The 26,142-nt window shown below is 45.3% G+C and overlaps 1 pseudogene; it reads right to left on the reverse strand.

The window, feature by feature from the left end:
• Positions 1–14,149: 14,149 nt before the first annotated feature.
• The window catches only part of LOC135536399 (NACHT, LRR and PYD domains-containing protein 5-like), a 28,864-nt pseudogene continuing 16,871 nt past the window's right edge, over positions 14,150–26,142 (reverse strand).

Below are 26,142 nucleotides of genomic sequence, written 5' to 3' on the forward strand. Positions count from 1 at the left end.
TATTGAATACATTTACATTTACATTTAAGTCATTTAGCAGACGCTCTTATCGAGATCGACTTACAAATTGGTGAATTTACCTTCTGACATCAGTGGAACAGCCACTTTACAATAGTGCATCTAAATCATTTAAGGGGGGTGAGAAGGATTGCTTTATCCTATCCTAGGTATTCCTTGAAGAGGTGGGGTTTCAGGTGTCTCCGGAAGGTGGTGATTGACTCCGCTGTCCTGGCGTCGTGAGGGAGTTTGTTCCACCATTGGGGGGCCAGAGCAGCGAACAGTTTTGACTGGGCTGAGCGGGAACTGTACTTCCTCAGTGGTAGGGAGGCGAGCAGGCCAGAGGTGGATGAACGCAGTGCCCTTGTTTGGGTGTAGGGCCTGATCAGAGCCTGGAGGTACTGCGGTGCCGTTCCCCACAGCTCCGTAGGCAAGCACATGGTCTACACCAATAGAGGTACTGGTGTCAGATATTGAATAGAGGTACTGGTGTCAGATATTGAATAGAGGTACTGGTGTCAGATATTGAATAGAGGTACTGGTGTCAGATATTGAATAGAGGTGATAGTGTCAGATATTAAATAGAGGTGCTAGTGTCAGATATTAAATAGAGGTGCTAGTGTCAGATATTGAATAGAGGTGCTAGTGTCAAATATTGAATAGAGGTACTGGTGTCAGATATTGAATAGAGGTGCTAGTGTCAGATATTGAATAGAGGTGCTAGTGTCAGATATTGAATAGAGGTGCTGGTGTCAGATATTGAATAGAGGTGCTAGTGTCAGATATTGAATAGAGGTGCCAGTGTCAGATATTGAATACAACCAAAAGGTTGTATTTGTCTCACTCAGTTGTGGTTTGATGTGTAAAAATGAAAACATATATACAAATAGAGGACCATTAGGACAATTCAAGTTGATTTATCAATGACAAATATACTTCATATTAGTAGTCAATACTCACCAATAAGCCATCCATCCTCATCAGCTCCCTCCTGGAGGTGGAGAGGCCAACACTGTTCTGAAGAACGAACAAGTCGTGCTTTCTACATAGTCTATCACCTTCACATTAAGAGTAGAAGCCTTCTCTGTACATAGTCTATCACCTTCACATTAAGAGTAGAAGCCTTCTCTGTACATAGTCCAGCACCTTCACATTAAGAGTAGAAGCCTTCTCTGTTCACATAGTCTATCACCTTCACATTAAGAGTAGAAGCCTTCTATGTTCACATAGTCTATCACCTTCACATTAAGAGTAGAAGCCTTCTCTGTTCACATAGTCTATCACCTTCACATTAAGAGTAGAAGCCTTCTCTGTACATAGTCCAGCACCTTCACATTAAGAGTAGAAGCCTTCTCTGTTCACATAGTCTATCACCTTCACATTAAGAGTAGAAGCCTTCTCTGTTCACATAGTCTATCACCTTCACATTAAGAGTAGAAGCCTTCTCTGTTCACATAGTCTATCACCTTCACATTAAGAGTAGATGTCTTCTCTGTTCACATAGTCTATCACCTTCACATTAAGAGTAGAAGCCTTCTCTGTTCACATAGTCTATCACCTTCAAATTAAGAGTAGAAGCCTTCTCTGTTCACATAGTCTATCACCTTCACATTAAGAGTAGAAGCCTTCTCTGTTCACATAGTCTATCACCTTCACATTAAGAGTAGAAGCCTTCTCTGTTCACATAGTCTATCACCTTCACATTAAGAGTAGAAGCCTTCTCTGTTCACATAGTCTATCACCTTCACATTATTAGTAGAAGCCTTCTCTGTTCACATAGTCTATCACCTTCACATTAAGAGTAGAAGCCTTCTCTGTTCACATAGTCTATCACCTTCACATTAAGAGTAGAAGCCTTCTCTGTTCACATAGTCTATCACCTTCACATTAAGAGTAGAAGCCTTCTCTGTTCACATAGTCTATCACCTTCAAATTAAGAGTAGAAGCCTTCTCTGTTCACATAGTCTATCACCTTCACATTAAGAGTGATAGTATTTACACAGTAGTTGACCTTTCACACGTTCCTCTAACTTAACACATTACTGGCCTTTTATGTGGATTATTATCGTATCAAATGACCTGATGTGGTCAGATTATATACAGCCTGTCAAGACATGTTGAATTCACAGTGGAAATACAACTACAGTGCCTTGCGAAAGTATTCGGCCCCCTTGAACTTTGCGACCTTTTGCCACATTTCAGGCTTCAAACATAAAGATATAAAAATGTATTTTTTTGTGAAGAATCAACAACAAGTGGGACACAATCATGAAGTGGAACGACATTTATTGGATATTTCAAACTTTTTTAACAAATCAAAAACTGAAAAAATTGGGTGTGCAAAATTATTCAGCCCCTTTGCTTTCAGTGCAGCAAACTCTCTCCAGAAGTTCAGTGAGGATCTCTGTAAATAAAACAATAATGTCAGTATTACTCTCACAATTTCACACATTTTCGACATACAGTACAGTTTCCCCATTCTCCACTTGACAAGCAGTTCTGTACGAACTGTACGAACCACTCGGCACTGTTCTGTACGTACCATGGTCACGGGGCTGCACACTGTCAAGATAACGTTTATATTGATAAACCTCACACTTTTCGTGGTAATGATCCCGAGCACGGTTCACACCCAGATTATCTCCTACGTTTGATAATTAAATGAGGCCTCGGGTAACGAATAATAACAATAACAACAGTAAAAATAATCATTATTTTGAAAACAAGAAAAATCTTAAAGTGCATCAAATAAAGGAGAAAATAAAGATTAACAAACAACACATTAGTGTGTTTGGGGGGTTTGAAAAAGAATTGTATTTTAGAACACAACAGGACAGAAACAAAACTATGACGGGAGACAAATTCAAAGGAAATTAAACCAAAGCTGGTTTGTTGTTACTAACGACCACCATGGATCACTTCCTCATTTACACATTACCCAAACAGACTCTTACCCTTCCCCCCACACCTAACAGACTCTTACCCTCCCCCCACACCTAACAGACTCTTACCCTTCCCCCCACCAGCCAACAGACTCTTACCCTTCCCTCCCAACACCTAACAGACTCTTACCCTTCCCCCAACACCTAACAGACTCTTACCCTGTCCCCCAACACCAAACAGACTCATACCCTTGCCCCCAACACCTAACAGACTCTTACCCTGCCCCCAACACCAAACAGACTCTTACCCTTCCCCCACACCTAACAGACTCGTACCCTGCCCCCCAACACCTAACAGACTCGTACCCTTCCCCCCACACCTAACAGACTCGTACCCCCCCCACCCCACCACCTAACAGACTCTTACCCTTTCCCCCAACACCTAACAGACTCGTACCCTACCCCCAACACCTAACAGACTCTTACCCTGCCCCCCAACACCTAACAGACTCTTACCCTGCCCCCCAACACCTAAATGACTCTTACCCTTCCCCCCACAACTAACAGACTCTTACCCTTCCCCCCACACCTAACAGACTCTTACCCTTCCCCCAACACCTAACAGACTCCTACCCTGCCCCCACCATCCAACAGACTCTTACCCTGCCCCCAACACCTAACAGACTCTTACCCTTCCCCCCACACCTAACAGACTCTTACCCTTCCCCCACACCTAACAGACTCGTACCCTTCCCCCCACACCTAACAGACTCTTACCCTTCCCCCAACACCTAACAGACTCCTACCCTGCCCCCACCATCCAACAGACTCTTACCCTTCCCCCCACACCTAAAAGACTCTTACCCTACCCCATCACCTAACAGACTCTTACCCTTCCCCCCACACCTAACAGACTCGTACCCTTCCCCCAACACCTAACAGACTCTTACCCTGCCCCCCAACACCTAACAGACTCTTACCCTTCCCCCCAACACCTAACAGACTCTTACCCTCCCCCCACACCTAACAGACTCGTTACCCTTCCCCCCAACACCTAACAGACTCTTACCCTGACCCCACCACCTAACAGACTCTTACCCTTCCCCCAACACCTAACAGACTCGTACCCTTCCCCCACCACCTAACAGACTCTTACCCTGCCCCCCAACACCTAAATGACTCTTACCCTTCCCCCCACAACTAACAGAATCTTACCCATCCCCCCACACCTAACAGACTCTTACCCTTCCCCCACCACCTAACAGACTCGTACCCTTCCCCCACCACCTAACAGACTCTTACCCTGCCCCCCAACACCTAACAGACTCTTACCCTGCCCCCCAACACCTAACAGACTCTTACCCTTCCCCCCACACCTAACAGACTCGTACCCTGCCCCCCAACACCTAACAGACTCGTACCCTTCCCCCACACCTAACAGACTCGTACCCCTACCCCCAACACCTAACAGACTCTTACCCTGCCCCCCAACACCTAAATGACTCTTACCCTTCCCCCCACAACTAACAGACTCTTACCCTTCCCCCCACACCTAACAGACTCTTACCCTTCCCCCCCCAACACCTAACAGACTCCTACCCTGCCCCCACCATCCAACAGACTCTTACCCTGCCCCCACCATCCAACAGACTCTCACCCTGCCCCCTCCCCCACCACCTAACAGACTCTTACCCTTCCCCCCTACCACCCATCAGACTCTTACACTGCCCCAACACCCAACGGATTCTTTTATTTTTTTTATTTTTTTATTTCACCTTTATTTAACCAGGTAGGCAAGTTGAGAACAAGTTCTCATTTACAATTGCGACCTGGCCAAGATAAAGCAAAGCAGTTCGACACATACAACGACACAGAGTTACACATGGAGCAAAACAAACATACAGTCAATAATACAGTTTAAACAAGTCTATATACGATGTGAGCAAATGAGGTGAGATAAGGGAGGTAAAGGCAAAAAAAGGCCATGGTGGCAAAGTAAATACAATATCGCAAGCAAAACACTGGAATGGTAGATTTGCAATGGAAGAATGTGCAAAGTAGAAATAAAAATAATGGGGTGCAAAGGAGCAAAATAAATAAATTAATTAAATACAGTAGGGAAAGAGGTAGTTGTTTGGGCTAAAATATAGGTGGGCTATGTACAGGTGCAGTAATCTGTGAGCTGCTCTGACAGTTGGTGCTTAAAGCTAGTGAGGGAGATAAGTGTTTCCAGTTTCAGTGCTTTTTGTAGTTCGTTCCAGTCATTGGCAGCAGAGAACTTGGAAGGAGAGGCGGCCAAAGAAAGAATTGGTTTTGGGGTGACGAGAGAGATATACCTGCTGGAGCGTGTGCTACAGGTGGGAGAACCTATGGTGACCAGCGAGTTGAGATAAGGGGGGACTTTACCTAGCAGGGTCTTGTAGACGACATGGAGCCAGTGGGTTTGGCGACGAGTATGAAGCGAGGGCCAACCAACGAGAGCGTACAGGTCGCAATGGTGGGTAGTATATGGGGCTTTGGTGACAAAACGGATTGCACTGTGATTGACTGCATCCAATTTGTTGAGTAGGGTATTGGAGGCTATTTTGTAAATGACATCGCCAAAGTCGAGGATTGGTAGGATGGTCAGTTTTACAAGGGTATGTTCGGCAGAATGAGTGAAGGATGCTTTGTTTGCGAAATAGGAAGCCAATTCTAGATTTAACTTTGGATTGGAGATATTTGATATGGGTCTGGAAGGAGAGTTTACAGTCTAACCAGACACCTAAGTATTTGTAGTTATCCACGTATTCTAAATCAGAGCCGTCCAGAGTAGTGATGTTGGACAGGCGGGTAGGTGCGGGTAGCGATCGGTTGAAGAGCATGCATTTAGTTTTACTTGTATTTAAGAGCAATTGGAGGCCACGGAAGGAGAGTTGTATGGCATTGAAGCTTGCCTGGAGGGTTGTTAACACAGTGTCCAAAGAAGGGCCAGAAGTATACAGAATGGTGTTGTCTGCGTAGAGGTGGATCAGAGACTCACCAGCAGCAAGAGCGACCTCATTGATGTATACAGAGAAGAGAGTCGATCCAAGAATTGAACCCTGTGGCACCCCCATAGAGACTGCCAGAGGTCCGGACAGCAGACCCTCCGATTTGACACACTGAACTCTATCAGAGAAGTAGTTGGTGAACCAGGCGAGGCAATCATTTGAGAAACCAAGGCTGTCGAGTCTGCCGATGAGGATGTGGTGATTGACAGAGTCGAAAGCCTTGGCCAGATCAATGAACACGGCTGCACAGTAATGTTTCTTATCGATGGCGGTTAAGATATCGTTTAGGACCTTGAGTGTGGCTGAGGTGCACCCATGACCAGCTCTGAAACCAGATTGCATAGCAGAGAAGGTATGGTGAGATTCTAAATGGTCGGTAGTCTGTTTGTTGACTTGGCTTTCGAAGACCTTAGAAAGGCATGGTAGGATAGATATAGGTCTGTAGCAGTTTGGGTCAAGAGTGTCCCCCCTTTGAAGAGGGGGATGACCGCACCTGCTTTCCAATCTTTGGGGATCTCAGACGACACGAAAGAGAGGTTGAACTGGCTAGTAATAGGGGTGGCAACAATTTCGGCAGATAATTTTAGAAAGAAAGGGTCCAGATTGTCTAGCCCGGCTGATTTGTAGGTGTCCAGATTTTGCAGCTCTTTCAGAACATCAGCTGAACGGATTTGGGAGAAGGAGAAATAGGGAAGGCTTTGGGCGAGTTGCTGTGGGGGGTGCAGTGCTGTTGACCGGGGTAGGAGTAGCCAGGTGGAAAGCATAGCTAGCCGTAGAAAAATGCTTATTGAAATTCTCAATTATGGTGGATTTATCAGTGGTGACAGTGTTTCCTATCTTCAGTGCAGTGGGCAGCTGGGAGGTGTTCTTATTCTCCATGGACTTTACATACCTTAAGGGAACATTTCAACATTTTCTGTATGGTTAGTGAGGAAGTCCATATTGCAAATGTACCGTCCCTTACTAGACGTCCGAAAACATTTGTAAAATTCAGGGACGGCGTCGGGCCGAGCGGCAGGGCCATGCCTACCGGGAAGTCATCAAATTAACTTTGTCGGACATTCGGTTTTCGTTTTATAAAATAATCAAATTTTGGTCATTTTTCCGCTATCCCGGAAAATCCCACAAGAGGGCATAAGCAATCATACTGCAATTTGACAAAACATCACGAATCACGACGGGGCCTTATCTCGAAAACTGAAAATATTTCGAAGCCGAAACTTGGTGAGCATAGGCTTGGCATAATGGGCAGTTGGCCCAGAACAAGATGGCGTCTAGGCCTCAACGGTTTTTGAGTTATGGCCATTTTTCTGGGATTAAAGGTCCAAAATGAAAATAGAGAAATTATTTTTTCACTTCACGTAAAAGTCAAGGAGCCTCTGGTGTCAATTAAAATAAAATCAGCCATTTATCTATCGTCATTTAAGAGAAATCGTACAATGACAGATTGGTGATGTTCAAAGATAGTTTTTTTCAACAGTTACAGATCCAGTTGCAGGGTGTTCATACGAATATTTTTAAAGTGTGCTGCGGAGCTCTGTGAGATTTCTGTGATTTTCTATGATTTTCTGAAATAACACACACTCACTAAACCCTCCGTAAATAACTCAGTTCTTAACGTAAAGACTTACAACTCAGGATTCTGTAAAGGCATACCCCAATCAGGATATGAGTTTATTTATAGCTTCCTGTGCAAACAGGAAGTGCCTTAAATGGTGTCATAGTGGCTGTTTCCAAGGGTTAAAAAGGTCACATCTTTTCAAAACTTCATATGTGTGATTAGGCAACCCTCCTGAACTGTAAAATCAGTCATTTCTCTCAACAGATGTCAAAGAAAAGCTCTCACACACACACACAGCAAGGATGGAGTGACAAAGCGCGGTGCTTAAAGACACAGAGAGCAGGCAATGGCATAAACATAATCCCAAGGCTGTGCCGAGTTCAACGAGATATCCCGCTTGACCGTAGCTCGCTCGGTCTGAGCGCAGCGACCATTAGAAAAGTAGGCCCAAAATGAAGCCTGCACCACAATGTCATTTGGTTTTGGGTGACAGTGAGAGAACCGTTAGGGTGAGAAACACAATTCGACCTCAGGTACGTTCCTAAGGTCCTCCCGATCCGTGCAAGCCTAACCTTGACCGTGTGGCATTAACCCTTCACAGTGAAAATAAGGTGTTTACATCAAACAGTTTGCATTGACTTCTCTCCCCATATGAATACATTGCCTGCTCCTCTAAATTCAACCTGAGGCCTATGTGGGTTATGAATGCCTTATAAACCTGTCTTTGATGACAGTCCATCAGGACACTATGAGGTCTACCTGTGTCGATTCTAAGCTTCCTGGACCAACCGGAAGTGCTTAAAATCACCCTAAAAGTGTATATCCATACACTGCCTGCAATTTGATAGACATAGTGCATTGAACCCTGTGTAAATCAGTCAATTCTTAACGTAAAGACTTAAAACTCAGGATTCTGTAAAAGCATACCCCAATGAGGATATGTGTTGACTTATAGCTTCCTGTGCCAACCGGAAGTGCCATAATTGGTGTCTCAGGGGCTGTTTGGAAGGGTTAAAAAAATCAGATCTGTCCAAAACTTCATATGTGTGATTAGGCAACCCCATGAACTGTAAATCAGTCATTTTTCCCATAAAAATTCAAAGGAAAACTAAATCACACAGATACACAACTTGGATGGAGGGACGTATTGGGGTGCGTAGAGACTGACAGTGCCTCCAATAGTTAGCTTTGTTCGATCTAAAAAAGAACCGTCAGACCTAGAGTTCCGAAACTTTAGAAACCTGTTCTAGACCTCAGGTCGATAATGCGTGGTGAGTTAGGTGGCTCTAGAAGGTTCTCGGATCGAGAAACAGCCTCGTACATTTGCAATGACTTCAATTCATTTTGACCATTACGAAAATGGCGACATTTAGAAAAGTCTCAGAGACACAAGACTAGGTGCATTGAAACCGGCTCGGCCCATAGACACGGACCCCAACGTTTCTGTCCGATAGCTCATTCAAGGACCCCGTAGCAAGTAATTGAAAAAAGTGGATTTTCAGCACCAATTAGGGTTTTACTCGGACACCAAATGACCTATCGAGCCGAAACTCGGGATTCGGGGTCGCCTCACATAGGACTACACATAATGTCCAAAATGGACCCGTAGCTAAAACATAACTATGTGTTTTACGTTTTTATTATGGTTTGAACCGAAGGCGATGTGAATTATGGGCCTGCTCTGACATATGTGATAGTTGGCTACTAAACGAGTTGGGAAAAGTGGGTTTGGTGTCAGTTTGTATCAGTTTGGTGTCAGAATGATACCAAATTGACTGATGGATGGTGACTTGCTGGTGACTCTTGTCCATTTGCAATATGTTTGAACAGTGAGGTACCATCACCAAAAGTGACATTCTGAAATCAACCCTAACGAGCGATGGAGAGATACCAGAATCACTGCCCAGCCATCCCGAGTTCATCGGGCCAGTCAATTTGGCATTCCTGCACGATTTTTCTTAGCATGACAAATTTGTGATGCCCAGTTAACAATATTGCAAATGCACAGTGACTTTGCAAGAGTGAGAAAACATAAACAAATGGAAATTCTGAAATCAACCCTAACGAGCGATGGAGAGGTACCAGAATCACTGCCCAGCCATCCCGAGTTCATTGGGCCAGTCAATTTTGCATTCCTGCACGATTTCTATAGCATGACAAATTTGTGATGGTGAATGCCCAGTTAACCCTATTGCAAATGCACAGTGACTTTGCAAAAGTGAGAAAACATAAACAAATGGACATGATGAAATCAACACCACGAGTGATGGAAAGGAACAACAATCACTGCCCGGCCATCCCGAGTTCATCAGGCCAGTAAATTTTGCATTTCTGCAGGATTTTTGAGCATGTCAAATTTCTTATGACATTTGGCCCCCACAAAACATATGCCTAATGCACAAGTAAAAATTTAAAAAAAGATAACAAAATATGACTAAAGTATGTTGATACAGTTCTTATACGTGTGCAATTGACACAAAATCCGAAAGAATTTCGAAAAACGGTCCAGAAAGCACTTTTTTAGGGGTGTGTGAAGTTTTTTATGAAATTTTGCAATTTTTGACTTTTGACTTCCTATGAAATCATATTGCAAATGGACAAAACATGTGCCTTATGCGCAAGTAATAAAAAAAAAAATTATGATAAAAAATTGGACAAAAGTATATTCATACAGTTCTTACACATGTGTAATTGACAAAAAAAGCGAAAGAATTTCGAAAAACGGTCCAGAAAGCACTTTTTTAAGGGGTGATAAGTTTTTGACAAAAAATTCATTTTTTCAAAATTTGGCTTTTGGTGTTGACTTGGGGTCCATTTCCTATATGAAAAACCACGGTGGAGCACACACGCCACCTGTTGGATTTTTGAAGTGTTACAACTGGCAATTGCCATATGGCATTTGCAAAACATTTTGCATGAATCAACTCCGATTTGGGTGGTATTGTCCATCGTGTACATGGTTTGTACTATGCCAATGTTTTCCCATTCATTTTTGTCCATTTCAGGGGGGTATTCCCTTACAGTGTCCCAGAACTTTTTTGAGTTAGTGTTGCAGGAAGCAAATTTCTGCTTGAAAAAGCTAGCCTTGGCTTTTCTAACTGCCTGTGTATAATGGTTTCTAGCTTTCCTGAACAGCTGCATATCACGGGGCTGTTCGATGCTAATGCAGAACGCCATAGGATGTTTTTTTTGTGTTGGTTAAGGGCAGTCAGGTCTGGGGAGAACCAAGGGCTATATCTGTTCCTGGTTCTAAATTTCTTAAATGGGGCCTGTTTATTTAAGATGGTTAGGAAGGCATTTAAAAAAATATCCAGGCATGCTCTACTGACGGGATGAGATCAATATCCTTCCAGGATACCCTGGCCAGGTCGATTAGAAAGACCTGCTCGCTGAAGTGTTTCAGGGAACGTTTGGTAATGATGAGTGGGGGTCGTTTGACCGCTGACCCATTACGGATGCAGGCAATGAGGCAGTGATTGCTGAGATCTTGGTTGAAGAAAGCAGAGGTGTATTTAGAGGGCAAGTTGGTTAGGATGATATCTATGAGGGTGCCCGTGTTTAAGGCTTTGGGGAGGTACCTGGTATGTTCATTGATAATTTGTGTGACATTGAGGGCATCAAGTTTAGATTGTAGGATGGCTGGGGTGTTAAGCATGTTCCAGTTTAGGTCGCCTAGCAGCATGAGCTCTGAACATAGATGGGGGGCAATCAGTTCACATATGGTGTCCAGAGCACACCTGGGGGCAGAGGGTGGTCTATATCAGACTGCAACAGTGAGAGACTTGTTTTTAGAGAGGTGGATTTTTACCCTGCCCCCCACCACCCAATGGACTCTTACCCTGCCCACACCACCCAATGTACTCTTACCCTGCCCACACCACCCAATGTACTCTTACCCTACCCCCACCACCCAACAGACTCTTACCCTGCCCCCACCACCCAACAGATTCTTACCCTGCCCCCCACCACCCAACAGACTCGCACCTTGCCCCCACCACCCAACAGACTCGCACCTTGCCCCCACCACCCAACAGACTCTTACCTTGCCCCCACCACCCAACAGACTCTTACCTTGCCCCCACCACCCAACAGACTCCTACCCTGCCCCACCACCCAACGGACTCTTACCCTGCCCCCCACCACCCAACAGACTCGCACCTTGCCCCCACCACCCAACAGACTCGCACCTTGCCCCCACCACCCAGCAGACTCGCACCTTGCCCCAACCACCCAACAGACTCTTACCTTGCCCCCACCACCCAACAGACTCCTACCCTGCCCCACCACCCAACGGACTCTTACCCTGCCCCCCACCACCAAACAGACTCTTACACTGCCCCTCCCCCACCACCTAACAGACTCTTACCTTGCCCCCCCCACCCAACAGACAACATATTTGATGTGGAAAAATATCAGAGACTTCGTGAATGGTGGCCCTCAAGAGCTTTTGATGGTGATTTGATGGTCTCCAGAATGGAAAACGTTGGGAACCACTGAGCTCGTCAGTCATATCTGTGCGTTAACATGATAGGAAGGGTAACCAATGACATACAAATATTTTGCTAACCAAAAAAAACAGACTGATTAGAATGTTTGGTCTATGGCTCTACATTGAACCAATCACAGTAATCAGAGACCAACTCACACACACAGTATGTACAGAGACACACAAAATACATTCCTTTTAATTCACATGTACAGCATTTATTTGACAGAGAGTCTGCACATCAGCAATATGATTCCATTTGTGACATCTCTGGCTGATCAGTAAAGGTCGAGGGTCATGCTCAAGGGGTTACCGTGGAGATGGAGGAATATGTAAAGGGGTGACAGGTCACACAGCTCCTTATATGTCCTTCAGACACTCTCAAGTCATTGGTAAAGGAGTGACATATGTCCTTCAGACACTCTCAAGTCATTGGTAAAGGAGTGACAGGTTAACAGCTCCTTATATGTCCTTCAGACACTCTCAAGTCATTGGTAAAGGAGTGACAGGTTAACAGCTCCGTATATGTCCTTCAGACACTCTCAAGTCATTGGTAAAGGAGTGACAGGTTAACAGCTCCTAATGTCCTTCAACCACTCTCAAGTCATTGGTAAAGGAGTGACAGGTTAACAGCTCCTTATATGTCCTTCAGACACTCTCAAGTCATTGGTAAAGGAGTGACAGGTTAACAGCTCCTTATATGTCCTTCAGACACTCTCAAGTCATTGGTAAAGGAGTGACAGGTTAACAGCTCCTTATATGTCCTTCAGACACTCTCAAGTCATTGGTAAAGGAGTGACAGGTTAACAGCTCCTAATGTCCTTCAGACACTCTCAAGTAATTGGTAAAGGAGTGACAGGTTAACAGCTCCTTATATGTCCTTCAGACACTCTCAAGTCATTGGTAAAGGGGTGACAGGTTAACAGTCCTAATGTCCTTCAGACACTCTCAAGTCATTGGTAAAGGAGTGACAGGTTAACAGCTCCTTATATGTCCTTCAGACACTCTCAAGTCATTGGTAAAGGGGTGACAGGTTAACAGTCCTTATGTCCTTCAGACACTCTCAAGTCATTGGTAAAGGAGTGACAGGTTAACAGCTCCTTATATGTCCTTCAGACACTCTCAAGTCATTGGTAAAGGGGTGACAGGTTAACAGTCCTTCTGTCCTTCAATGGTCAATGTGTTCCAGACATGAGGCTCTCACTGAGAAAACTGCTGATAGACGGAGGTGGTTGTGTTGATATTCAGTCTCTCTCATGAACCTCTAACAGGCCAACACTGTACAATGTATTCATAAAATACATTTATGTTGAATGTGTGTAGGACTAACTGACCCTCCTGCTAGATAGGGGTCCAGCTAGGTACCTAGTGGAGGACTAACTGACCCTCCTGCTAGATAGGGGTCCAGCTAGGTACCTAGTGGATGACTGACGGACCCTCCTGCTAGGTAGGGATCCAGCTTGGTACCTAGTGGAGGACTAACTGACCCTCCTGCTAGGTAGGGATCCAGCTAGGTACCTAGTGGAGGACTGACTGACCCTCCTGCTAGATAGGGGTCCAGCTAGGTACCTAGTGGAGGACTAACTGACCCTCCTGCTAGATAGGGGTCCAGCTAGGTACCTAGTGGAGGACTAACTGACCCTCCTGCTAGATAGGGGTCCAGCTAGGTACCTAGTGGAGTACGAACTGACCCTCCTGCTAGATAGGGGTCCAGCTAGGTACCTAGTGGAGGACTAACTGACCCTCCTGCTAGATAGGGGTCCAGCTAGGTACCTAGTGGAGGACGAACTGACCCTCCTGCTAGATAGGGGTCCAGCTAGGTACCTAGTGGAGGACTAACTGACCCTCCTGCTAGAAGATCCACATGTCCAGGAGGCTGCAGAAGGAGAGAGGCTGTGTGGTTGGTCCTTCAGTAAGTTTGTTATTATAGTGGTCATGTTTGATTGACATTTTCTGTACATTGTTGTGACCCTGAATTTAAGCAACAGACAGCAAGAACATGTTGAACCATCCTGCCTGTCTACTCTGCCTGGTCTCCCCACCTCCAGGGGTTGACTACAACTGTTTATCTGAAGCTCTGTCCGTCTTGCGTCCTTCCTGGGCAGGTAGACGGAATCTAAGGAAGGTCAAGATGACAACGAGGTGGTGTGTATCTTTGACTAGCCTCACACAGTGACACTCAAAGTCAATCTTAAATGAATCATTATTTATTGTTAGTGAGCTGAGAGGTTCCAACCAACTCAATGAACAACAGTACACATGTCAATCAGGGGCTATGCCTGGTCAGACCCATCTCAATGAACCATAGTACACATGTCAATCAGGGGCTATGCCTGGTCAGACCCATCTCAATGAACCATAGTACACATGTCAATCAGGGGCTATGCCTGGTCAGACCCAACTCAATGAACAACAGTACACATGTCAATCAGGGGCTATGCCTGGTCAGACCCAACTCAATGAACCATAGTACACATGTCAATCAGGGGCTATGCCTGGTCAGACCCAACTCAATGAACAACAGTACAGATGTCAATCAGGGGCTATGCCTGGTCAGACCCAACTCAATGAACCATAGTACAGATGTCAATCAGGAGCCCTCCCTGGTCAGACCCAACAGTTCTCTCATATATGGCTATACACAGACAAGCTAAATTTGCATGATTTAGCATAATTAATGAACCATTACTGTTTGCTTCATTCATGTGACCGACCAATACTGGTTCATAGCATTGGACAGACCAACACGTCACCAGTCTTCTTCTCTCTAAGATGAGACCTTGAAACTGAGATATCTCGTTCTCAAACCAACATCTGGCCTTACTGCCAAATTACATCTACTGTTTGTGAGGATTTGTACAGTCAGCCACTTGCATGAACACACAAATTAGTTTACAGAACAGCACATGAATAAAACACAGACATTTGTTAAAAGAATAGCACAAACAAACATTTCCCTTAAAATCACTTAAGTGTCTTTGTCCACAGACTAGGAGACAGGCCTCAGCATCTTCAGATTAGGTGAAGAAGTGTCTTTGTCCACAGACTAGGAGACAGGCCTCAGTATCTTCAGATTAGGTGGAGAAGTGTCTTTGTCCACAGACTAGGAGACAGGCCTCAGTATATTCAGATTAGGTGGAGAAGTGTCTTTGTCCACAGACTAGGAGACAGGCCTCAGTATCGTCAGATTAGGTGGAGAAGTGTCTTTGTCCACAGACTAGGAGACAGGCCTCAGCATCTTCAGATTAGGTGGAGAAGTGTCTTTGTCCACAGACTAGAAGACAGGCCTCAGCATCTTCAGATTAGGTGGAGAAGTGTCTTTGTCCACAGACTAGGAGACAGGCCTCAGCATCTTCAGATTAGGTGGAGAAGTGTCTTTGTCCACAGACTAGAAGACAGGCCTCAGCATCTTCAGATTAGGTGGAGAAGTGTCTTTGTCCACAGACTAGGAGACAGGCCTCAGTATCTTCAGATTAGGTGGAGAAGTGTCTTTGTCCACAGACTAGAAGACAGGCCTCAGCATCTTCAGATTAGGTGGAGAAGTGTCTTTGTCCACAGACTAGGAGACAGGCCTCAGTATCTTCACATTAGGTGGAGAAGTGTCTTTGTCCACAGACTAGGAGACAGGCCTCAGTATCTTCAGATTAGGTGGAGAAGTGTCTTTGTCCACAGACTAGAAGACAGGCCTCAGTATCTTCAGATTAGGTGCTACAAAACAGGATGGAGGAGAAGGGAAGAGGGAGATCAAAAAGTATGGAGAAGAAGGAGGATTGAGATACACCTGAGGTAATGATGTGATGATGGTCCAATGATACACCTGAGGTAATGATGAGATAATTCCCCTATGATACACCTGAGATAATGATGAGACAATGGCCCTATGATACACCTGAGGTAATGATGAGATAATGATGAGATAATGATGTGATGATGGTCTTATGATAAGAGTAATTTATTACAGGCAGCAACACAAAAACATGCTTCCATTTTGAAAAATACTTTCTCTTTGATCTGGGTAGCTATGTTTTTATTTGACCTATATTTAATCATTACACATATTCAAGGGAGGGAGAAAAGAAACTGGTCTTACCTCGATTCACTCAAGTACTTAACAAGATGGTGTTCATGTTCACTGAGAGCTTTGAGACAAGCTCCCGTCACTTCTGGTCCTTTAGGGATGACTGCGTTCAGTAGTTCTCTCATTCGCTCCTGTTCAGTTGTTTCAGCTTTTATTCTGGAGTACTCTTCATCACCAATCATGCTCTTTGATGACAGATAATCTGCTATTGGCTTTGTGTTTTTGACTCCCTGAATGAGTTCAGCCCTGTGTTTCTGAAGAAACTCCTCAGCAGGAATCCCAAGGAGTATTAATGCTGAAGAGGGGGTGAATTAAATGAATATGTCTTTAGGGTGAACAGCAGCTGTTTCTACATCTTGCAGTCTCTCCAGTTAACATTCCTCTGATAGTCATTTCCATTGTGTTACATAGTGGGATGAAGATGGATTTAATTGTAATGTTTTGTCAACAGTCTACTGAAAATACTCTGTAATGTCAAATTGGACCTGTCCCCCATACAACATCTGGAAGGTCCCTCAGTCAAGTATGGCATTTCAAGCACAGATTCAACTTTCTACAAAGACAAGGCCTCATATACAGTGCCTTTGTCAGAATTTATATCATTACACCTTCATCACCCCGCTGAACATGATTCATGAAGACCTTCATCACCCCACTGAACACGACTCATGAAGACCTTCATCACCCCACTGAACACGACTCATGAAGGTCTTCATCACCCCACTGAACATGACTCATGAAGACCTTCATTAGTGTCCTTCATCCCAACTTGAAGAGATGTTAGCTCTATAACCCATTTATAAAACTCGTCCACAAAACAAACTTACTCGTTGAATGAGAGTCGTTGCTGTACACATCTGAAAAACAAACAATAGAAAATATCATAAAACATTTTAATAGCATCTGTTAGAAAAGGACATTGATGATTGACATACTGTTCATGTCCAGTATTACTTACCTTTTGATACCACTGATTTCCATACTGTTCTCTCATCATCCCCGATTAACTCCATCTCAATGTCCACCCCTGTGTTTCCCATTATCATCTTACAACAGCTTGGTGTGGTGTTTGCAGGTAACAGCTGAATCTTCTGTAGGAGGCCATATGGTGCAACGATTGTAGGAGGCCATATGATGCAACGATTGAGACAACAGAGGGAAATAGAATGATATTACAGTTATTCATATACAATTTGACAGATTCATGTCCTCAGCCTGATAAAACTACACCTCTGGATTGATGGAAGTGGAGCGGGGATTCTTGAACGCAAACCAACTGTTCAGCTTTAAGGACCCGTTTGGACTTGACAGGACGAATTCTGAAAATCCTTTGGACACCTGGTTTTTCTCCCGTTCCTGAACAGCCTACAAAATGAGCAATGTAGTAGTCAGTCAGAACAATGTAGTCTCGTAATTCACACAACATGCAGCTCACTGAGCAATCCATTTTTGTCAACAACAAAAAATGTGTTTTTGTTTTACGATCCCTATTGTACCAGGATATTATTTTAAAGGTTTACCAGGTAAGTTGACTGAGAAGAGATTCTCTTTTACATCAAAGACCTGGAGAAGAGTTACAGGGGAGAGGAGAGGGGGAAAATGAGCCAATTGGAAGCTGGGGATGATTAGGTAGCCATGATGGTATGAGGGCCAGAATGGGAATTTAGCCAGGACATCCCGGGGTTAACCCTACTCTTACGATTAGTGCCATGGGATCTTTAGTGACCATGGAGAGTCAGGACACCGGGGTTAACATCCCCACTCTTACGATAAGTGCCATGGGATCTTCAGTGACCATGGAGAGTCAGGACACCGGGGTTAACACCCATACTCTTACGATAAGTGCCATGGGATCTTTAGTGACCATGGAGAGTCAGGACACCGAGGTTATCACCCCTACTCTTACGATTAGTGCCATGGGATCTTTAGTGACCATGGAGAGTCAGGACACCGAGGTTAACACTCATACGATAAGTGCCATGGGATCTTCAGTGACCATGGAGAGGACACCCGTTTAACGTCCCATCTGAAAGACAGCAACCTACACAGGGCAATGTCCCCTTCACTGCCCAGGGGCATTGAGTTCTCCTCGACCAGAGGGAAGAGTGCTGTCTACTGGCTCTTCAAATGAATGAGACAGAAATAGAATTCTCACAGAGCTGCATGTTGTCTTTGTAATCAAGAGATTTTCAACAAACTATCAGCTTTCCTTCTGTAAGTTTCAACATACTGTTGTAACTTCAGTGATAGTGGCTCACCTCTTTCTGACTGGAGTTTCTTAGGAGCAGGTACAGCCTTGAAATGACTGTTGACCTTTTTACTGCCAAATAGAGGACCACGTCACAGTGGACATCTATGTTCCAAGACAGTAACCTCAGTATAACAGAGATGGGTGAGAATTTGGGATGAAGAATCTTAACATGGAATCTGGTGACCTCATGCACTTCCTCAAAAGACACTCCATGTTCCTCTACATGAAGAATCTTCATCTCATTCCTCAGGGAAGGGTTGGTCCCTGAACAACACAATACAAAGGAGATGGATGAATAATAGAAAGACATATTGTAACTAAAAGACAAAGAATATGCAGAGCCAGATCACAGTAAACTCAAACTCCCAGAATAGTTCATTCATTCATTCATTCAGGAAGTGAAACTCAGTTACATGGAAATGTCTTTCTGAATACTATTTCTATATGGTTTTACCTAAACAGACAAAGTGTGGCAGATGAACTTCCTCCAGTTCACCTAACTCCATAGTGATGTCCAGCAATGGACCACCTTGTGTGTACTGCATGTCTTTCAGAAGTTGACTGTAGGGTTCCCAGTTCCTGAAGTGATACTTCAGAATGACATCTCTCTCACACAGCCAGCGGAGCCCAGACACTGTGCACTCATAACTCCCTCTGGGTGTCCTGTGCCTGAGGGCAACAACAAGATATGGTAGAGAGGGTCCATGGTCAAATGGAGAGGTTGGATTAGAAGACTATTCCCTAAGGTAATGGGGAAATACACTAGCAGGTGGAATGAAATGTTACAAGTAGTTATTTTACCTGAACATTGTCACTCCCTGGACAGTGGAAGTCAAGGGTTCAATCTGAAGCCAGTGTGTGGAATCCTGAACAAGGACAAGCATGTCAGTAATACATATGGGGCCTGTTTCCTGGACACAGATCAGTGGAAGTTTCAATAGAAAGATCTTTTAGGTCCAGTACTAGACTTAATCTGTGTCTGGGAAACTGGCCAATTAAACCAAAGTAACTCACCTAATATATTTATTCAATGTTACATGGAATGCTGGTATCCCAAAGTGCTGAACAGAAACCAGTCTAAAACCCCAAACAGCCAAACATGTGTAAAAGATGCCCCTTCCAACATTTTCCCCAGTCCACCTCATTAGGGCCGGGCGGCAGGGTAGCCTCGTGGTTAGAGTGCTGGACTAGTAACCGGAAGGTTGCAAGCTCAAATCCCCGAGCTGATTTATCAATTAAACTGTCTAAAGACAAAATTTGACAACAGCTAAAATCCTGCATGCCTACAAGCAGAACACAGTACTGTTACTAAAGCAGGACTGTCTATATCCCAGTATGAATGGTTGGTCAGTACACTCCTGGCTTTGAGACTGTGCTTATTTTACTAAAGCAGGACACAGGACTGTCTATATCCCAGTATGAATGGTTGGTCAGTACACACCTGGCTTTGAGACTGTGCTTATATTACTAAAGCAGGACACAGGTGTGTCTATATCCCAGTATGAATGGTTGGTCAGTACACACCTGGCTTTGAGACTGTACCTGATGTCATGTCTTGTTATGTCTGTTCCTGTCCTTTCTCTTCACTCTGTCTCTCTCTGCTGGTCTTTTTAGGTTACCTTCTCTGTCTCTCATTCTTCAGCTGTTCTACATCTCCCCTAACTAGCTCATTCACCCTTTCCCCACCTGTTCTCTCTTCCCCCTCTGATTAGGTCTCTATTTCTCTCTCTGTTCCTGCTACTTTCAGTGTCTGATTCTTGTTTGTGTTTTTGATGCCAGAAGCAAGCTGTCGTCTCGTTTGCTTCCACCTTGTCCTGTCCTGTCGGAGTCTGCCTGGCAGGTGCATCCTGCACTATACTAACGTTCTTTTTGTTCCGCTGACAACGTTGGAAGAGGATTTATGCCATTCCTGTTTTTCATTAAAGAACTCTGTTTTCTGTTAAAACCGCTTTTGGGTCTTCACTCAAGTTCATAACACCTGACTCCTGCAGGTATGTAAAAGTAATAATTGACATTATGACTTACCTCAACATGGTCACAAGTCTTACAGCTCTGAGGAATCCCTGAAGTCAAAAGTAGTTGGTTAAAATTGACAATGTAATAATGAATTCATAATTATTAAATAGACTTGTAATAAAAATGAATAAAACTAAGCAACAGTCTCAGAATGTACACTCATTAGGATACCATAATCTGACATTAGTGTTATATTAATGAATGTTTGTGGAAGCAGGAAACAACATCGTTCTGGTCCGTGTTTTGTAGATGTTGGGGTCTGATTTCTGCTGGATCCTAGGATGTTCTCTTCACCCTCTAACAGAGTGTCAGCCAAGAAGTTTAGCATCGTGTTACAACCCTCTAAGTTGTTGCGGAAATCGGCACACAATGCCGTTTACTTTCTGCATCTACGTCATATCGCTGACTCTACCTTTAAGTTTGTTTTGACCAAATAGGTCATAATTGTGTTCCTTGCCTGGGAATCAACTGTAATGAACATTTAAAAATATTTTGAGTCATAAACAATTATCTGTTAACACTCACATTTCTCAGGTCCAAACTTGATACAACTCTCTCCACCATGGTCTCTGGTGTTCTCAGGTTCAGGCTTGATCCAACTCTCTCCACCATGGTCTCTGGTGTTCTCAGGTCCAGACTTGATCCAACTCTCTCCACCATGGTCTCTGGTGTTCTCAGGTCCAGACTTGATCCAACTCTCTCCACCATGGTCTCTGGTGTTCTCAGGTCCAGACTTGATACAACTCTCTCCACCATGGTCTCTGGTGTTCTCAGGTCCAGGCTTGATCCAACTCTCTCCACCATGGTCTCTGGTGTTCTCAGGTCCAGGCTTGATACAACTCTCTCCACCATGGTCTCTGGATTTGGTAAAGCAGAAGGATAGACTGTGATTAAACTAAATACAACTTATAAAGGCTTTATATAGCATACATACAGTCTTCATAAGCAGTACAAAGGGTGTATAAAGGGTGACAGGACAGCTCCCTATGTAGGCTGCATTGCCTAAATGTGACATTGCCCACTATGTCACCTTCCATAAAGTCAATACTGATGGTGACATTTAACTAGGTAGGCACAGTCGAACTGTCTGTAGGTCCAACAGAACACATTAAACACACCACTACGACTAATATAACTGTCTGAAGGTCCAACAGAACACATTAAAACACACCACTACTACTAATCTAACTGTCTGTAGGTCCAACAGAACACATTAAAACACACCACTACTACGACTAATCTAACTGTCTGTAGGTCCAACAGAACACATTAAAACACACCACTACTACTAATCTAATTGTAGAAATGATTCAAGAGGAAAACAAATGATGAAACATCGCTATGACTCACCTCTGAATGTTTTTGTCATCTATCGGACACAGTGTCAATGAGGTGTAGTCGGAGGTGTACATTATAAACCCAGGATAGAGGGGTTCAGTGAATGTGGTGTGTTCTGTGTAGAAGTGTGTTACTGTACCAGAGGAGGACACACTATAGAAGGACAACGTACCAGCTGGCCAGTCCAGATACACCCCAACTCTCTTAGAAACAGGAAAGGTATCTGGTCGGCTGTATCTGATGACTCCATTATGGTAAAAGTTATAACCACTATCATAGCAGACTAAACACCAGGACTCCTTATTGTGTCCAATCCTACGGTCACTCTCCCCTCCCTTCCTCTTCATTCCTTTGTACGCCACACCAATGAAAGCACCGTCACCATCCCTCTCCACCTCCCAGTAATAACGACCTCCAGATAAGCCTTCTCTGCAGAGAACTTGGGGATGAAAGTCAAATCTGTCTGGATGGTCTTCATAATGCTGCTTCTCTTCCACCAATGTCACCTTCCTGTTCCCCTCAGATAGTATCAGGTATGGGTTTGCTGTATTTGGGTCCAGGGTGAGATAACAGGCATCTGTAGACAAAAGGAGAGTTTAATCAAACCACATCTTCATATAAAATGTTGTTTTGTAGGTACAGAACAAGTATTGATTAGTTACTATGTTAATATAGTTCTGAGTATACAGTTAAATAGGATTGTAGAGACTTACATTTCCGTGGCCCTGATTTCAGCCTGCACTCTCCACCATGATCAACACTGTAGGAGAAACAGGTTATGTCAGGATTTGGCCAGGGTTGTTCCGGGTTTTGGTCACTAGATGCCCCCATTGTGCTTTTTGACCTTATGTTTTTTCCCTTGATTCCCATTATTATTTGCACCTGTGCCTCGTTTTCCCCTGATTGTATTTAAACCCTTAGTTTCCCTCAGTTCTGTGCTCTGTGTTTGTATGTTAGCACCCAGCCCTAGTGTTCTGTGTATTCTTGTCGATTCCGGTGGACGCTCTTGTGGAATTCTGTTTTTGTTTTTTGAGTAACTCTTGAGGCTTTTTGTGCTATACCTACCACCTTTTGGATTTGCCATTTTGTATTGAAGGACTTCTCCTTTTTACTTTATTAAATACACCGTCTTAAGTACTGCTGTGTCTGCCTCATCTTCTGGGTTCTGCTGACTATTCGTGGCTCAGTTGGTTAAGTGACTGTTTCTCACTCCGGAGACCCAGGTTCGTAACCGGGTCCTGACAGAAACACAGAGCCAAAAATGAACCCAGAGGCAGCCAGTTCCCAGGACCTTTTTGCCATGCTGTCCCACCACCAGGAGACTGTCCAACGCCACGAAGCCGCCCTGGTTCAGCAAGAGGCCTTAATGGCTAGACATTCTCATCTTCTGTCGGAGATGCTGACTTCCATTAAGCAAATATCTGATCGTCTTACCCCGGCAACAGTTCCCGTCCCAGTACCTCAGATTCACGTACCCATGGCAGTTAACCCCCTGGCTGAACCTCGTCTTCCACCTCCCCAACGGTTCTCAGGTGATCCAAGTGCTTGTAAAGGGTTTCTCACCCAATGTTCTCTCTCCTTTGAGCTACAACCCTCGTCGTTTCCCACCGACCGGTCTAAGATCGCTTATATCATCACCCTGCTGTCGGAAAAAGCCCTGGCCTGGGCTACTGCTGTGTGGGATGCCCATAGTTCCTGCTGTGTCAGCTACTCTGCCTTTGCTGAGGAATTCAAACGAGTGTTTCAAGGCCCAAGCAGTGGTTCTGACTCAGCCAAACAGCTCCTGACTCTCCACCAAGGTTGGCGCAGCGTGACGGACTATGCCATTCAGTTCCGCACGGTGGCAGCAGCGAGTGGTTGGAACAACGAGGCGCTCACGGTGTGCTTTCTGAAAGGCCTTTCCGACACTATCCAAGATGAACTGGCCACTCGGGAACCACCGGACAATCTCGAGTCCCTGATCAAGTTGGCCTCACGCATTGACCAGCGTCTGAGAGAGAGAGAACTCAACCGTAGACCTCTAGCCCCTATCAGTCCCAGCTCCGAGTCCCCACCTTTATCCTCGCTGGCTCCACCGGAACCCATGCAGATTGGACGCATCTCCCAGGCTGAGAGAGACCGCCGGATGAGGGAGCGACGCTGTCTATATTGCGGCAAACCGGGCCATTTCCGTTCCACGTGTCCCGGGCTCCAGGGAAACGCTCTGTCCCGTACAGACCGGGGGAACTGTAACGGGAAACATAACCTCCTCCCATCCGTCCAACTCCCGTCTGCTCATTCCAGTCACCCTCTCCTGGGACAACCACAAGCTTCACCTTCAAGCCTTGGTAGACTCTGGAGCCGCAGGTAACTTCATGGATGGTGTCTGGGCGAAGGAGAATGGCGTTCCCTCTGAACCTCTAAGTGAACCCATGAGGGTCACTACATTGGATGGAAGCCCTTTGGGATCTGGACTTGTCACTCATGTCACTACCTCCTTGCGACTTTCAGTTTCACAACACCAGGAATTGATGAACTTTCATTTGATCTCCTGTTCCGAGTTCCCTCTCGTCCTTGGATACCCCTGGCTTCACAGCCATAACCCTCACATCGACTGGTCTGTGGGCACTATCAAGCAGTGGGGTCCTACGTGCCAAGCTACTTGTATTTTCCAGAATTCCCGAGTTCTACTCCCGAGTCTTTAGAATCCATCGACCTGACCCGAGTTCCCGAGTGTTACCATGACCTCAAACTGGTGTTTAGCAAACAGAGGGCCACCATGCTACCACCCCATAGACCTTACGATTGCCCCATCGACCTGTTTCCGGGCACTTGCCCCCCAGGGGTCGGATCTTTTCCCTATCTCCACCCGAACGAGCTGCTATGGATACCTACATCAAGGACGCTCTGGAAGCAGGCCTCATGCGTCCATCCACCTCCCGGCGGGAGCAGGGTTTTTCTTTGTGGCCAAGAAAGACGGTGGATTACGTCCTTGCATCGACTACCAGGGACTCAATGCCATAACCGTCCGTAACCGTTACCCGCTACCCCTTATGGCCACAGCCTTCGAGCTGCTCCAGGATGCAGTTGTTTTCACTAAGCTTGACCTGCGGAACGCATACCATCTTGTGCGGATCAGACCTGGTGACGAGTGGAAGACCGCTTTCAACACGCCTACTGGTCACTATGAATACTTGGTGATGCCCTTTGGCCTGACCAACGCCCCAGCGGTGTTCCAAGCGCTCATAAACGATGTGCTTAGGGATATGCTTAACATATTTGTGTTCGTTTACTTGGATGACATCCTCATCTTTTCGAGCTCCCTTCAAGAACACACTAAGCATGTCAGACAAGTACTCAAACGCCTCCTGGACAGCCATCTGTACGTTAAGCCGGAAAAATGTGAATTCCATTCATCCCGAGTACAATTCCTGGGATTTGTAGTGGAACCCGGTCGAGTCCAAATGGACCCCAGGAAGGTAGGGGCGGTAGCGGATTGGCCCACCCCCAAATCCGTTAAGGAAGTTCAGCGTTTCCTGGGCTTCACAAACTTTTACCGCAAGTTCATCAAGAACTTCAGCTTGGTGGCAGCCCCTCTCTCAGCTTTAACCAAGGGTGGCAATGCAAGGTTTTTGTGGGGAAGAGAAGCTGAGACGGCCTTCCAAGGACTCAAGCAGCGCGTTCTCTGCTCCCATCCTGATACTACCGACTACGGATGAACCATTTGTGGTGGAGGTAGACGCATCAGAGGTTGGTGTTGGAGCTGTCCTGTCTCAGAGGGGTGAAGACAAGAAGCTTCATCCGTGCGCTTTCTTCTCACACCGGCTTACCCCGACTGAGAGGAACTACGATGTGGGGGATCGTGAACTCCTAGCGGTTAAGATGGCATTGAAGGAATGGAGACACTGGCTCGAGGGGGCTTCTCACCCGTTTCAAGTGCTTACGGACCACAAAAATCTGGAGTATATCCAGCAGGCGAAGCGGTTGAACTCTATACAAGCTAGATGGTCTCTTTTCTTCAATCGATTCCAGTTTATCCTCACCTATCGGCCCGGGTCGAAGAATCTCAAACCGGATGCCCTGTCCCGAGTCTACGCTCCTGCCATTCGAGATGACACGGACATGCCTGTCCTTCCTGCTGCTAAGATTGTGGCTCCGATCTCGTGGCAAGTTGAGGATACCGTGAGACGTGCTCAAGCTAGCGAACCGGACCCGAAAGGAGGTCCTGCCAATCGGTTGTTTGTCCCCAAGGCAGTGAGGACTCAGGTCCTTCTGTGGGGGCACTCCTCTCGCCTCACCTGTCATCCGGGCGTAGGTCGCACCTTGGAGTTCATCCAGCGTAAGTTCTGGTGGCCTACCATAAGAGAAGACGTTGCCACTTTCGTCAATGCCTGCCCCGTGCTGCCAGGGCAAATCTTCTCACCTCCGCCCTCAAGGACTCCTTCACCCTTTACCTGTTCCCCACAGACCCTGGTCCCATATCTCATTGGACTTTATTACTGGACTTCCTCCATCCCATGGC

Source organism: Oncorhynchus masou, unplaced genomic scaffold, assembly GCF_036934945.1.
Source record: "Oncorhynchus masou masou isolate Uvic2021 unplaced genomic scaffold, UVic_Omas_1.1 unplaced_scaffold_614, whole genome shotgun sequence".
Taxonomy (NCBI): Eukaryota; Metazoa; Chordata; class Actinopteri; order Salmoniformes; family Salmonidae; genus Oncorhynchus; species Oncorhynchus masou.